The sequence below is a fragment of the Canis lupus genome, chromosome 18 (genome assembly GCF_048164855.1).
Source record: "Canis lupus baileyi chromosome 18, mCanLup2.hap1, whole genome shotgun sequence".
Taxonomy (NCBI): domain Eukaryota; kingdom Metazoa; phylum Chordata; class Mammalia; order Carnivora; family Canidae; genus Canis; species Canis lupus.
The window spans coordinates 11,489,577-11,504,521 of NC_132855.1; the positions used below are offsets into that span (position 1 = coordinate 11,489,577).

Here is a 14,945-nt window from a genome sequence, read left to right on the forward strand (position 1 = left end):
GGTGATAAAACTTAAGAAAAAACTAAATAGCAAAATATTTCTGAAGCATATCATGTTCTTCTTTTACTGATACAAATTTTGAGAAATATCTTTGAACCTATAAATTGAACTATTTGGAAAAAAGACTCCAAATTATACAATGACAATAATGTGATTTGTGAGCATTAAAGCTTTCAAATCGCTCTCTATCCCTAAAAAAGCCCTGCTTCATGTATTTATTATCTAAAAAAGAGGAAGCACTTCTAAAGGAGTTTTTACTTCTATTTAAATGGATATATATATATATATATATATATATATATATATCCTGAGAGAATACTCATAAAATTCAAAAGACTATAGGAAGTGCTTGCTCTCATATAGGCACTAGGAATTCCTGTTTTGCCCTAAGGCTACAGCAAATCTCGTTCTTTTTAAGAAATCTTGCTTTCTTGGCCTATTGAGATCTATTTAAAATGTGTTTTGCCTTATGAGTAATACAGTTTCATCTACTACTTGTATCTATATAAGCCACTTTACTCCTGTGATGCTAAACAGCAGTATTAGTCACTCGAGATTTTCAAGCCTATCATCTCTCTGCATTCCTCTGGCTAATACCATTCTCCTTTCCTCTCTTCCTCCCCTAGAAAATAGAGTTTCTATTCAAACAAAACCATAAAGTCATATAAATAATTTACTCATTTCTAAGAAGGAAGTTAAATGCAACTATGTCTCCCTTGCACTAGGTGAGGGGTTAAATGTAAGATAATTCTAGCAATACCTCAACTATGAGAAGGTCTTGAGTGGAGTCTACTAGCTCAGCAGCATCACATAGCTGGATGGCTGACACAGACATTTCTTCTGCTTCCACACCACATAGGCAAAGGGAAACCCTGGGATCTTGCTACATTCTTGGCCCCATTAGACAACAGTGGTATAAGCCTCTTCTGATCGAGTTGCCACAGGGGTTCTACAATCCCTTTTCTGGGAACTCCAAGACATACTAGCTTTTAATCTTTAGACTTTCCCTTCATTCTCTGCTCTCTTTCATCCCAGACAGGGCAGGAATTTCAACCCCGGGAACAGAAAAAACGGACGCTGACTGTTCAAAGAAATATAATCCTTCTGCCATATGGAATAGTTGGAAATATCAAAAAAAGAAGCCTCCATCTGTTTACGTCTCAAAACATTAACCTCATATACTTATTCAAATTGATGTCTTTTCAGCAGATATCTTTGCCTGCTAAAGACAAAAATGTCACAGAAATTGGGAACATTTGACATCTCCATATACTGTAGATGCTTTACAAAATCATGGCTTCAATCTTTTAAAGCACAATATAAAGAACCCGGTGCAGTTCCTGAGACATGGTAAATATTCAATTAATGATACTTATTTTTTGTTATTATTGTAACACTAGGTTTATAAATATTTTGAATAGGACCTGTTATGAGGGGAATGTGACTCAACTTCAAATTCTGTTTAGGTTGACCCACTTCCCAAGGTATCCCACCTCCAAAGTTACCATTCTTTCATTGTTTCTAGTCTTTTAAACTGAACTGTAATTTTCTTACTCCTTTATTCGCAGTCTTCATTCAGCAAATATTCAGTGAGGTGGCAAGCACTATACTAAATAAAGAGAACAAAATATTTCCATAGTATCATGTTAATAATAGCTAACACCACCCTGCCTTCATAGGACTGTAGTCTAGTGACAGGGATAGGTAGTCAACAAATAATTACCCAAATTACTATTATGATATGTGCTAAGAAGGAAAACTACAACAGATCATATCTGTCAGGGAGCTCAGGGAAGGCTGCTGTGCTTGCTCTGAAGCCCAAGAAATGTCTCAGACTCCTTAGTCAGTCAGGAACTGGATGAGAAGGGAAGAAATTATGCTCCAGGCCATCAAGATGACATATACAAAGACCCTTGGGTAGAAAAGAACATGACAGGAACTATGGACTGTAAGAAGGTAGAATGGAAAGGCCAGGAGAATGTGCAAGATGAGTTTGGGGAGTTAAATATGGGTGGGGCCATTCAGGCTCCTAGACTTTCCTGGAATTTCGCTTGACATTCATGGTACAACTGAGGGCTGAAAACATGAGAGTGACATGGACATAATAGAAGATAAATTGAGGAGGGAACATGTGGAAGTAAATTGACCTGGGAAGTAGTACTTTTTGCTGGTACTAAAAAGGTGCATGAACAAGGATGTCAGCTTCCAAGAGGAGCAGAATGGCAGCAGACAAAAATGATGGAATCTGGAATATCTAGGAAGTGAAGTCAACATCACTGCTAATAGATTGCATGAGAGGGAGGTGTTAAGGATGACTAACAGACTTCTAGTTCTGAACTGCAGGGAAGACGTTGGGAAGAATTGTTTTAAAACAAGAGAATGATGTAGGCAGTGCCTTTTTTCTTCAGGGCTTGTTTTACTCATGTGTGTAAAACAGCTACTACCCTGATGGCAGGTTGCCTATGATTTTCTATATATTTATAATTATGTCTCTGCTAGAAAAAGAACAAAGTTTAGTTTGACTTGGTTTTCTCTTCCCACCTCATATGATTACTTTATTATAGAGGAGTAAGCCAATTCATTCAATAAAATCATATAATGTTAGCAATATAAAGGATTTGGGGAAACTAGTGCCATTTTGAAAAAAGAAAAACTTGAAATAGGTCTACGAATATCAGTAAATTCTTAATGTATGCCAGATTGTCTCTTTTTAACATGAACAATAAAGATAAATGACCTATCAGTACCTGGAAGATAGGAATACACTAGAATGCATGGCAGTAGTAGAAATTCATCATTTATTTCTACAAATCCAATGCATACAGTTTAATAAGCATATAATCATCCTCAAGCTTCTAACAGGACTGGATTTCTATTAGTATTGTACTCTAACTCAAGTCCAACCCTCCATAAAAGCATAACAAATTTTAAGTCATTTCTTCCATTCATTGTCATGGCATATGCTGTAAAAAACGAAATGTGGCCCTATATCCAATATCATAATCCTATATAAATATATGTAACTTATTTCAAAGTAATAAAGATGCCTTTTACTAGGAAACAGCAAGCCTAAGTGATTCCTTCTAAAATATGTTAATCGCTAAATAACAAATAATGCTGTTTTGAAAATCAATAAATACATATTCTACATATATTCATAACTTTACAATAGTGTAATCCAAGTTAAACTCTATCTCCAAGTCTCACCAAGCATACGTTCTTGCTTTATGAGCATACACATGACAGTTAAATTATGTGTTTATCATTTTTATTGAGAATATTTGACATTTATAGGTTGTGGTAAAAACAAATTGGGTAATTTTGCTGCCTTTAAAAGACAAACCCACCACAAAAACTGGATGATCTCTGCTTTCAAAGGAGAACAGATTCTCTTACAAATGGGGTTTTTACATTTTTCTTTTATGTACATAAAATAAAAGGAATTGCAGACATTGACAAGCTTTTCAACCAAATTTTTGTAAGTGGGATACATTAGCTCCTGGCTAATAGCAATTTAAGGGACAAGTCATTCATTGACTTAAATGAAATAAAATCATTAGAATGGTTCTCTTGTGCACAATCTGTGTTGTTCTGCTGAAGCAGACTTATTTTGTATCATATCTTATGATCAAGGTTAGAGGTGTTCTCTGAAAGTACAACCACAGTAGAATTTTGTGTGAGGGTAATTGCTATCAGGAAGGTCTAGAAGGTGTAGTTTTCTCCTTGCATTATAGGCCAAAGAGAACAGTTTGACTTTCAGGTCACCACTTACTCTTTGGGAAAGCGAGGCATGAATTAGATTCCACAGAATCTTCTACTCACAGCATTTAAGCTACAGTACTATAGAATTCTTGCTAGAGATTCAGGTTCTGAATTGCAAGACAGAATATCTATAAGCTCTTCTGTGCATTCTCAAGGAAATAACCCAAGCTTAAAAGAGAGAGGGGGTTTCTCAGTTACAAATGAAATTATGGGAAAAAAATGAAATTATGTTTGTAATTTTGCATTTTTTAGTATTCATCCTATAAATCAGAGAAGCCATAAATGATACCTTCTCTTCAATGGATCACTAAGAGTTGTGACAGTATTATTTAGTGTCCAATTTTCAGGTTCCATCCCATCATGATGTAAGACATTTAAATGGGGAAATATAAAAAAACAAAATGGTAACTAACAAGAATAGCAGTTTTAAGGCAAGATGACATTGTTTGTGACTCAGGGCAAGAAGATCTGAAAAAGCACTGATGCATCTAATACAGCAGGGTCTCCTGTTAAACTTGTCTCCACAAATTCCAGTATTTCCACTGCCATCTCTTATTCCTTTCAAGCTGAATATCCCATCAAAAGAGTGGATAAGGCTACTTTTGCTGGGACCTCAGGCCCTTGTGGCTCATTTAATCACATCCTTTCACTTACAAATTATATACATTAATTCTTTTTATATGTACCTCAAAAAAGAAATGATTCACATATGGAAGATGTAGGCTTAATTTTAACTTTCACCCTCATTTTTTCCATGATGTATCCTGCTTCTTAAATACTGTAGGATCCCTTTGCATTGTTCAAAATATGGATTTAAAGGTATACTTCTCAGGTTTATTATAAGAATGAAATGAGTCAGCAGAACATATTAATGGAATGTCCATAACATTATAAATCTCATAAAAGGAGAGTAAAAAAAATGTTGTCAAAACTATAAAATAAAAAAAAAAAAATCTCTCAAGTAGTTTTTGGTTCAAAACCAATACAAAAAGAAAAAAAAAATACAGACTGCCCTAAAATGAGCAATAATGAAAATATTATATTGGATAGCTGATTTAACACATCTAAAGCAGTGCTCAGAGAAATATTGAATAGTCTAATGATTTATATTACTAAGCAGAGAAAAAAATTTAATGAATACCCAACCTAAAAAGCTAAAGCAATAAGGAAAGGGAATAAATATTTTGAAAAAGTAATAAATAGCATATATTGAACTAAAAAGTAGAATATAGTTAAATTTCTGAGAAAGGAGTCTATAGGTAAAATAAAGAATAAAATAGATAAATCCTTAACTTTTTTAAAAAGGGGAAAAACCAAATACACCAAACAAAAATAAAAGATGCAGATTTTCATAGAAGATGGTATTAAGGAATTATAAACTATGAAGATTAATTTGCAGATGCAGGTAAAATAATCTAAGATAATCCATTTAAGATACCATACTCATGAAACATACAGACTACCACAGAAGAGAGACATTTGTCAAAGAACAACCTTTCACCTCCCACATCTCCAGACACACAAGCCCATAAAAATAAAATACTAATCACAGATATTTCAGTAAACTCAGGGAATTCTACCAATTACTTAGGCAACATAAAACTTACACTATTTAAATTGTTCAAGAGCACCTTTAACGGATCTAAATGAAGGTGGAAGACAAGCCAAGGAAATAATACATTTTCACTTCTTAGACATAAATCCTGAATTAAGCATTAGCAAGCAGAATAAAGGAGCATAACACAGTGATAATCTATTATTAACTAAAATCTTACTGGATTTGAGTATAACTCAATATTGAAGGAATACAGTTTGCACAATATTGATTCAAATATAAAATGCTTGTGATCACTTCTTAAGTGTTAAAAAAAGTTTATGATAAAAATTCAACATCCATGTTTGATTTAAATAGTACATAATAGGGATCCCTGGGTGGCGCAGCGGTTTGGCGCCTGCCTTTGGCCCGGGGCGGGATCCTGGAGACCCGGGATCGAATCCCACGTCGGGCTCCCGGTGCATGGAGCCTGCCTCTCCCTCTGCCTGTGTCTCTGCGCCTCTCTCTCTCTCTCTGTGACTATCATAAATAAATAAAAATTTAAAAATAAATAAATAAATAAATAAATAAATAAATAAATAAATAGTACATAATAAGTTTAAATCATGGATATTTATTTGACATTAGAAAATGTAGATATAAGTTTAATCATATTTGGATATAAGTCTAGAACTTATTGTATTAATATGGATATAGATTTTCATGTACAAATCAGTGCTTTTGTTAAATTTAGAAACATGCAAGGCAGGACACCTGGGTGGCTCAGTCAGTGAAGTATCTGCCTTTGGCTCAGGTTATGATCTTAGGGTGCTGGGATTGAGCCCCACATAGGGGCTCCCTATTCAGGGGGACTCTGCTCCTCCCTCTTCCCCCACCCCTTCAGATCCCCACTCATGCTCTCTCTCTCTCATATAAATAAAATATTAAAAAAAAAAAAAAGAAAAAGAAACAGTGCAAGGATATTCACTATCACCACTCTTGTTTAACACTATTTTGGACATAACAGCTTATATGATTTGACAAAAGAGAGAAATAAGGTAAAAAACAAGCAAAACCATCGTTATTTATCCAAAACAATATCGTGTGCCTGGGAAACTAAAGTAAATCAACTGAAAAACTATTTTAAAAAATAAGGGCAATCTCTTGGAGGTTGAAATTTAAATTGCCTTCCTCTATCAAAAACTAAAGCAATTTGACAGGCCTCCATTTACAATAGCAACAAGAAAAGATTAAGCCTACAGAAATACATTTAAAAAGTAATGTTCAAGATTCATATGAAATAAATTTTAAAACTCTCTTGTGGAACATAAAAATAAAATTTGAATCAATTAAAAGGCAATATGCTGTTCTGGCTAGAACTGCTCAGTAAGATAAAATGTTAAATTTTCTAAATTAATATTTAAAGCATAATCTGTTACCAATAAAAACCACAATGTAATTTTTTAAAACAAGTGAATTATAAAGTTTCTACATATAGACATTAAAAACAAGAAGAAAAAGAATAACAACAGTAACAATAAACTTCTGGATATCCTATTATTCTAGGACTGGTGCAAGATTAGACAGAGAAACCATACGGAAGGAGAAAATAAATAGTCCTAAATTAGCCCTTCAATACCATATGTACACACACACACACACACACACACACAGGGCTTTTGCATAAAACATCACTGATTTTCATCAGTGAAAATAATAGATTATTCAATGAACAGTCGTAGAAAAATTCATATGTCTTGAGAATACATAAAACTACTATCTCATAGCTTACACTAGAATTAATTCCTGATAGGTTCAAGATTTAAATATGAAAAATAAACTGCAACTGTACTAGAAGAATATATATCTTTAGTGTAAAAAAGATCTTCTTAAATTTCATATGAAACATGAGAAGCCATAAAAAAGGTATGTAAATTAGAATAAAGCAGTCTCCTTGGCAATATATACTATTCCAGAGTCAAGAGCAAAAGCAAACATCAAAGAGAAACAAAGCAAAACAACAAAAAAAGAAACATCACCAAAATTTTTTGGTAACAAAGGGGTGGTTTCCTATAGAGTTCCTTCAAGGCTGTAAAAAAACAAAACAACAGAAATTAATTGATAATTTGTAAAGGTTACAGTGACAGTTCATGGAAAAAATGTATGGAAATATATGGGAATAATAAAAATAAGTTATCCTTGCCTTTTATTCCAGTATCATAGTGTTCTATTGCCCCCCCCCAAAAGAAAAATTTGGGGAAATCCCAAAAAACCTACTTAGAGTTAACAGAAAAAAAAAAAAAAGCAAATAGTAAAGAAGGGGCAAATATCCAAATCGGAAAACCAGATGCATAACTCTCAAAGCTCTTGTTAAAGGGCCATTTGGGAAAAAAGAAACTATTCTTGGATAATGAGTGAGAGCCCCAGACCCTCCAACAGTGAGGTGCAAATGGACTTTCCATGTGTGTTTTATAGCTGTGCTACCAATACAATAGCCACTAGCCACATGAGGCTATCGAGCACTTAAAATATGTCTAGTGCAGCTGAAGATTTTAAAGTTTATTTAAGTTTAATTTACCCTTTTTTTGTTTTGTTTTTTTAAGTAGGTTCTATGGCCAACATGAGGCTAAAACTAGCAACCCAGAGATCAAGTGTTGCATGCTTTATCTAATTTAAATATCAAAAGCCCCACACAGCTAGGACCTATGGTGTTAGACAGAACAGCTAAGAGGCCTTGACACCAATAATAGACTGGGCTACTCAAAGCTTTCTTTCCATGCAAAATGGAACTAACAATGAAATTGAAACTTGATTGTCTTTAGAACAACACTGTATAGAAAAAGAGAAAAAAATATTGGGTTAAATATATATTATTTATTGGTTATGGGAATTCCAAGTCAATATATTAAATTAGACATATTTTTAAATTAAAAATAAACTCACAAGAACTAAATAGCTGGACGTTAAGTCCATGTGAATGGGAGGGCGTATGTGTATGTGCGTGTGATCAAAATGAAAACATTCTAAATTCACTGAAATATTTGAAAAGAAGTTTGACATTGATTAACTCAAGAAATATAATAAAATTCATAGCTGTATTTCAAGTATAATTAAGAATATAAATAGAAACAAAAATTTCAAATCTAGTACAAGGGAGAAAAACTGAATGGGAAAAAAATGTTGATAAAGGAAGTAAGTGGAAAAGAAAAAAGATGACAAGAAAGTATAAAATAAGATGGTTGAAATACGTTAAAATATATTCAAAATTATCTTAATAAATTATTGATAAAATTATCTTAATAAAAATGAATCAACTGAAAGAGACTATTGAGTTTGATTAAAGATCCACCCCAACTTTCTTTGATCATAATAAGATGTTTGTTCCAAACATAAGAACACAGAAAGACTGCAAGGGATGGTCTGGAAATACATATAGGAAAATGGCAACTGAAAGAATGGTGAAGTAGTTGTGATTAGGATAAAACAGAGATTTTAAGCTGAGAAGAATTACTAGAGATAAAAATGGTGACTGTAAAAACATAATTTTAGTCTTAGAAGATAATAAAATTCTAAATTTATTTATTTATTTAAAGATTTTATTTATATATTCATGAGAGACACAGAGAGAGAGAGAGAGGCAGAAACACAGGCAGAGGGAGAAGCAGGCTCCATGCAGGGAGCCCAATGTGGGACTCAACCCCTGCACTCTGGGATCACGCCCTCAGCCAAAGGCTGAGACACTCAACTGCTGGGCCACCCAGGCTTTCCTAAAATTCTAAATTTAAATGCATTAAATAAACATCTTATTTTATACAGAGAATAACAGAAATTGATAAACCTATGATCACAATGGGTATTAAAACACACCACTCACAAATTTCTAAGAATACAGTGTTTAATGAATGTACACAGAATTGTACTACCAATAATTACAGAAAAAACACAAACAGAAACTTCATTAAAAATTAATCTCCCAAAGTTTCAAAAATATTTTATAGATTATGAAACCTTTCACCAATGCAATGAAATTAGAAATCAATTACAAAAGATAACACTTTTTAAATGCAAAAATCTATTCCATGTGCATTAAAATAAAAAATACAGGGGATCCCTGGGTGGCGCAGCGGTTTAGCGCCTGCCTTTGGCCCAGGGCGCGATCCTGGAGACCCGGGATCGAATCCCACGTCGGGCTCCCGGTGCATGGAGCCTGCTTCTCCCTCTGCCTGTGTCTCTGCCTCTCTCTCTCTCTGTGACTATCATAAATAAATAAATAAATAAAAATAAAATAAAATAAAATAAAATAAAATAAAAAATACAAAGTTTTAGAAATAAATATCAGGCACATCTTATTTATCTATAAATAGTAAAATATTTCTTAAAGTAATCCCTGAAATGTATACACAATTTAAAAAAATTGAAAAATCTGATTACACTAAAATTAAGAACTGCTTAATAAAAGACACTCAAATAAGAAAATATGTATAACAAAAATAAAAAACTATTTCTATCCAAATTACATAACTTTCATTAAATATAAGAAAAATGTGCAACTCAATAGAAAAATACATATATGTGAGTATTTATATTATTGTTTCCCAGAAGAGAACACTAAAGGACCAATAAATAAAAAAAGTTTAAAAATGCCAACTTTTGGTAAAAATATGGAGTAAAGATCACTCTCACAAATCGTTGATATTATATATAAATACACACTCACACACACACACACAGTTTAGAAACACCATGGCAGTATCTAATAACATCCAAATAGACTGCAAGGTATTGCCTATTGATAAAAATAATCGTAAACACATTGGAAATATCCTGATTAAGACTTTTATTCTCATCTCTATGATTAAGTTCTATAAGACTAGAAGTAGATTAAACGTAAGTCAAGTGAAAAAGTCACTAATGAAAATGATATTAACAAAAAATAAATAAAATTGAACACATGACTTGATTAAAAGGTCAAATGTAATCATTCAAGTTTTACCATCCGTAAGAATTACACTACCAATTACTTGAATCATATTTTAAATTAGTAACAGACTTGGCCTCATTTGTTCAAAGACTGAACTATTAAGATAATAATTAAACATGAAATTGAATTTTTTATTAATAACCTTTCTATAGTGAAAAAAGTTTTAATGTCTATTTTAGAAATTTAGCTCACTGAAGCTCAAGTATTACAAAGAAAATGTTTTTTTTTCCAGTAATCCAATTGGATAAAAATATTTGCCAATATATGCAGAGAGATAGCAGGTTCACTAATAAAAGGTTATGAAAGTCCTTGAACTTATTCTCAAATGTAGGTTTAACTTTGTTTTGTTTTTAGCATTAAACAAAAAAAAATAAAATAAACATATGAAGATAACTTAATGAACAAGCTGTACTCCTGAAATGCTGAGTCCATAATTCTTTCTCAATTATCAAGAACCTGTCCATATAAAGTAATTTCTGTACTGTTTCAGTATCCTTTTTCAAATTACTATTGTTATCAGAAACATCAGGTTGATATCAATTCTCTAACACTTGTAAATATGAGTAAATTAAGTATTCTGGTACAAAATTATGACTGAAAACACACACTCTCTGTCTCTCTCTCTCACACACACACACATTCTCAAAAAGCTTGCCATATAATACATTTTAGAAAAATTTAATGACTTTTCATTCCTTCCTTCTCCTAAGTCTGCCTTTGTCTGTAGTGCTTTGAAAACACTTCTCAAATATGACATTTCCAGCAGCAGTTAATTTTCTCTTTTAATTATATAGTGCATATGTACCAAACGGGCGTTCAACTTTCTGACATTCATCCCATCTATACTTGATGAATGTCTTTATTTGCAAATGGTCACTAGGTTTCTTTATTTAGCACTGTATTTCATGGAAGATTAAATTTTCCCACTGCCCTGAAGTTACTGCTCTGAAGTTTGATTAGTGATGCTGTCGATGAAGATTTTTCAGACAACCTGTTTTCCTTTTCATATTAAAGCAGCAATCCAAAAAAATAAAAATAAAAAAAAAATAAAGCAGCAATCCGAGGTCATATAATGGTTAGAAAAGCCTCTTCTAGTTAGAAACTCAAGTTTAGAATGTTTAGATCCAGTTAACTATTGCGCATAAAGTTTTGGTGACTAGAACAGGCAGATGAAGTAATCAATGCTTATTAATAAGTATTTCTGTATATTTTTGTTTTATTTGACACTTAGAAGAATTCTATGGTATAGGACTCAATTATTCTAGAAACATCTTACCCTTTTGGTTTGCTGACAATTCTGCCCTCTGCTAATACTGCTTTATTGCCCATCACTCCGTACTTGTCTGTTTGGTCTTCTCCTTCTTTACCTAACCTATGAATTCTGCAGTTTCTTTTTTATTTTCTATCTGAAATGCCCCCCCTACTGATTAATATATGAATTAACAAATGTTGATTAAAGACCTCCTATAAGCTACATAGGATCTCATTGAGTCTATTTATAGACTAATTATGCTTAATTTCATATTTTAACTTAGTATTTCCATTTGAATTCCTTTTCTGTAGTTTGCCGCCTAAATAATATCTCTACTTTGATATATGATAGATTTCTCATTCTCAGTATATCAAACTAGCATCACACCAAACAAAATATAAATCAAAAAAGAGAGAATTTATCAATGGAAGATGATAATTTTAGTGACTGACAACCTTAGATCTGAAATGTTTATTTCTTTCACAACCTGTTCATGTATTCATCTATTTGTATTACCATCCATTCATTGGTACTGACCAAATGTTGACTAAAAATTGTACTAGAAGATTATATATCACTTCAAAAACACAAAGAACAAGTATAAATAATAACTACATAGTAGGGTCCAAATAAATAACCAAAATACTAAAAAACAAGCTACACAGATCTTATTCCCTAATCAAAATCACGAAAGCCAGGAATATCTAACTAAGAGACAAAAGAAAAATGGTAGAAATATTGTAAATAATTATGTGTCCCAGAAAAAATTATATGTAATTTAGAAATATTTACTATAGAACAATAATAAAGGCATTACATATAAAGGTTGATAAATGAACACAAAATATTGCTTATAAGAAAATGATCAGCAGTAAATAATTATACTAGAAAATAAGAAAATGGAATTAGCCCAGTATCCAACTTGCAAAGTTAAGTATAATTAAAATGAGAGTAAACCCATAGGAAGTAGAAGACATTAAAAAAAAAAAAAAAAAAGAGCAAAAAATTAATGTAATGAAAACGAAGAAACTTTACAGAGAACAAACTGATAAATGGTCTTTTGAAGATACTACATTCCTAGACAAACATAATAGATGAAAGAAAGGAAGGAAGAGAGGAATTAAAAATAAGCAATAATACCAATGAAAAAGGTCATATATTTACAGTAAAGTTTTAAAATTATAATAGTACTTTAAGAAAGTTAATAACTTCATATTTAAAATCATAAAAATGAGAATTTTTATAAAAATAGAAATTATTAAAATTGATTCAATAAGAAAGAAAGACCTAAAATAGATTAAAGAAATTATGTTAGTAGTCAAACCTTCAGTTGAAAACTACTAGATTTACATTTTTATATAAATAAGTTTTTGTCAAAATTTCAAGAAATAGAAATTCTTAGATGATAAGGGAAAGACAGAAATTCTTTAATTCAATTTTATCTAGTAAATTTGGAGATACACTTACCTATGACCCAGAAATTCTATGCTTAGGTATATGCTCTTTTTCATAAAAGTCCAAGTAGTAAATATTTTAGGATATGAGGGCTCTGTTGTCTTTGTTGTAATTACTTAACTGCCATTGTAGTATGAAAACAGTCAAAATATAAGTCAAAAGATAAATAAATGGGAATGGCTGTGTTTTAATAAAACTTTATAAAACCAGGAGGTAGACTGGATTTGGTCAGTAGGCAATAGTCTGTCAACCTCTGTACTAGAGGATGAGTTTCATTCAACCAAAATATGACAGGGAAATTTCAAGAAAAGAAATAAGCATGTTAAAATATGTAAATGTACTTATAAAACAAAGGTGTAGGGTAAAGACAGATGAGTAATACAGAAATGTTGCATATTGTATTTAAACATCAGGCAGTACAATTAGACAATAAAAATCAAGTAGAGCCACAAGAATAACTAAAAAGGAAGTTAAACAATATATATTTATAGATATAATAGCATACTTAAGAAGATCCCAGAGAATCAATGAAAAAACTTATTCAAAAGGTAATTAAATTCAAAGAAATACCAGCGTATATAATCAATGCAGAGAATTAAAAAATTCTTCTTTTACACAAACAAGAAACACAATATAAGGGTAAAGAAACCATTTTTACAATAACAACACAGAAATCAGTACTTAGAAATAAATTTCAGGAGAAACATAAGAACCTTTACAAGTACATTCTAAAGCATTCTTGAAAGACACCAAATAAAAAAAAAAAAAAAAAAAAAAAGAAAGACACCAAATAAGATTTGGACAAACAGAGGTAGGAGAATCCCTGATTCTTGGATAGAGTCAATTATACACAAATATATGTGGCAACTTGGTACATGACAATTAAGGTACTTCAAAGCACTACTGTGAGGCTAATCTTTTTAAATAAATGGTGCTCTTGGCAACAGGATAATAATTTAGAAAAAAAGATAAAATTAGAATCGTATCTTAATAATAAACTCTAAAAAGATTAAGGATCTAAATTTTTTAAATGAAGTAAAATAAAATTACATGAGTAGCTTACTCTTTAACTTTGATATAGAGAATGGTTACTCACCTATGACATAACATTGAGATGAAATAAAATGAAATAAAACTACATGAATGTTTTGCTCTTTAACTTTGGTGTAGAGAACGGCTACTCACCTATGACATAACACTGAGATGTGATAAATGAAAAGACCAATCAATTTGACTAAGCACGAAATTAAAAGTACATTTTATTATATGAAACAAAATTTAAAAACTGGGGGGGGGTTACAATAAATAACATAAACAAAGAGTTACTATTCTCATATATAAAGAACTCTTTAAATTGAGGATAAAATGTCAAAAAAATTTAATAAAAATTAGGAAAAAGTATGAATAGAAAAGTCACCAAAAAAACCCCATAAAAATAAATGATTGTCAAACACACAAAAAGACCTTCAAAACTCACTCGTAACTAGAGAATGAAAAGTAAAACAATATTGAAATACCATTTCTCAGCTATCAGACTGACAATAATTTAAGACCCTGACAATACTTTCTGTTCATGGGATTGAGGAGAAACAGACACATTCATTTGTAGCTAATGCCAATGGAAATCAATACAATCTTTCCAAGGAAATATTTTGGCAAGGCAGCAATAGATCTTCAGGTACACTTACTTTTTGACTCAGTAATTACACTCCTAGAAATCGTATTGTTAAATTCACCTCTAATGATATGAGCATAAGCACAAGGTTATCACTGCAGCACTGTAACTACTAAGGTGTTGGAAACCATCTGCTCATACACAGGAGGACGGCTGAGTAACTGGGGGAAGGCCACACAAGGCTGCAGCAGGGCGCCCAAGCAGAGCTCAGGAGATCCCCTAGTATCAGAACATGAAGGCAGAGAGACTGGGAGATCAAAGGAGGCAGGGCTCCCAGGACAGAGTA

At 31.9% G+C, this 14,945-nt stretch overlaps 1 long non-coding RNA gene across 4 annotated transcripts in view; it reads right to left on the reverse strand.

Annotated features, from left to right (window-relative positions):
• Positions 1 to 14,945, reverse strand: part of LOC140608656 (uncharacterized) — a 53,543-nt gene that overhangs the window by 16,002 nt on the left and 22,596 nt on the right. The window lies entirely within an intron of this gene.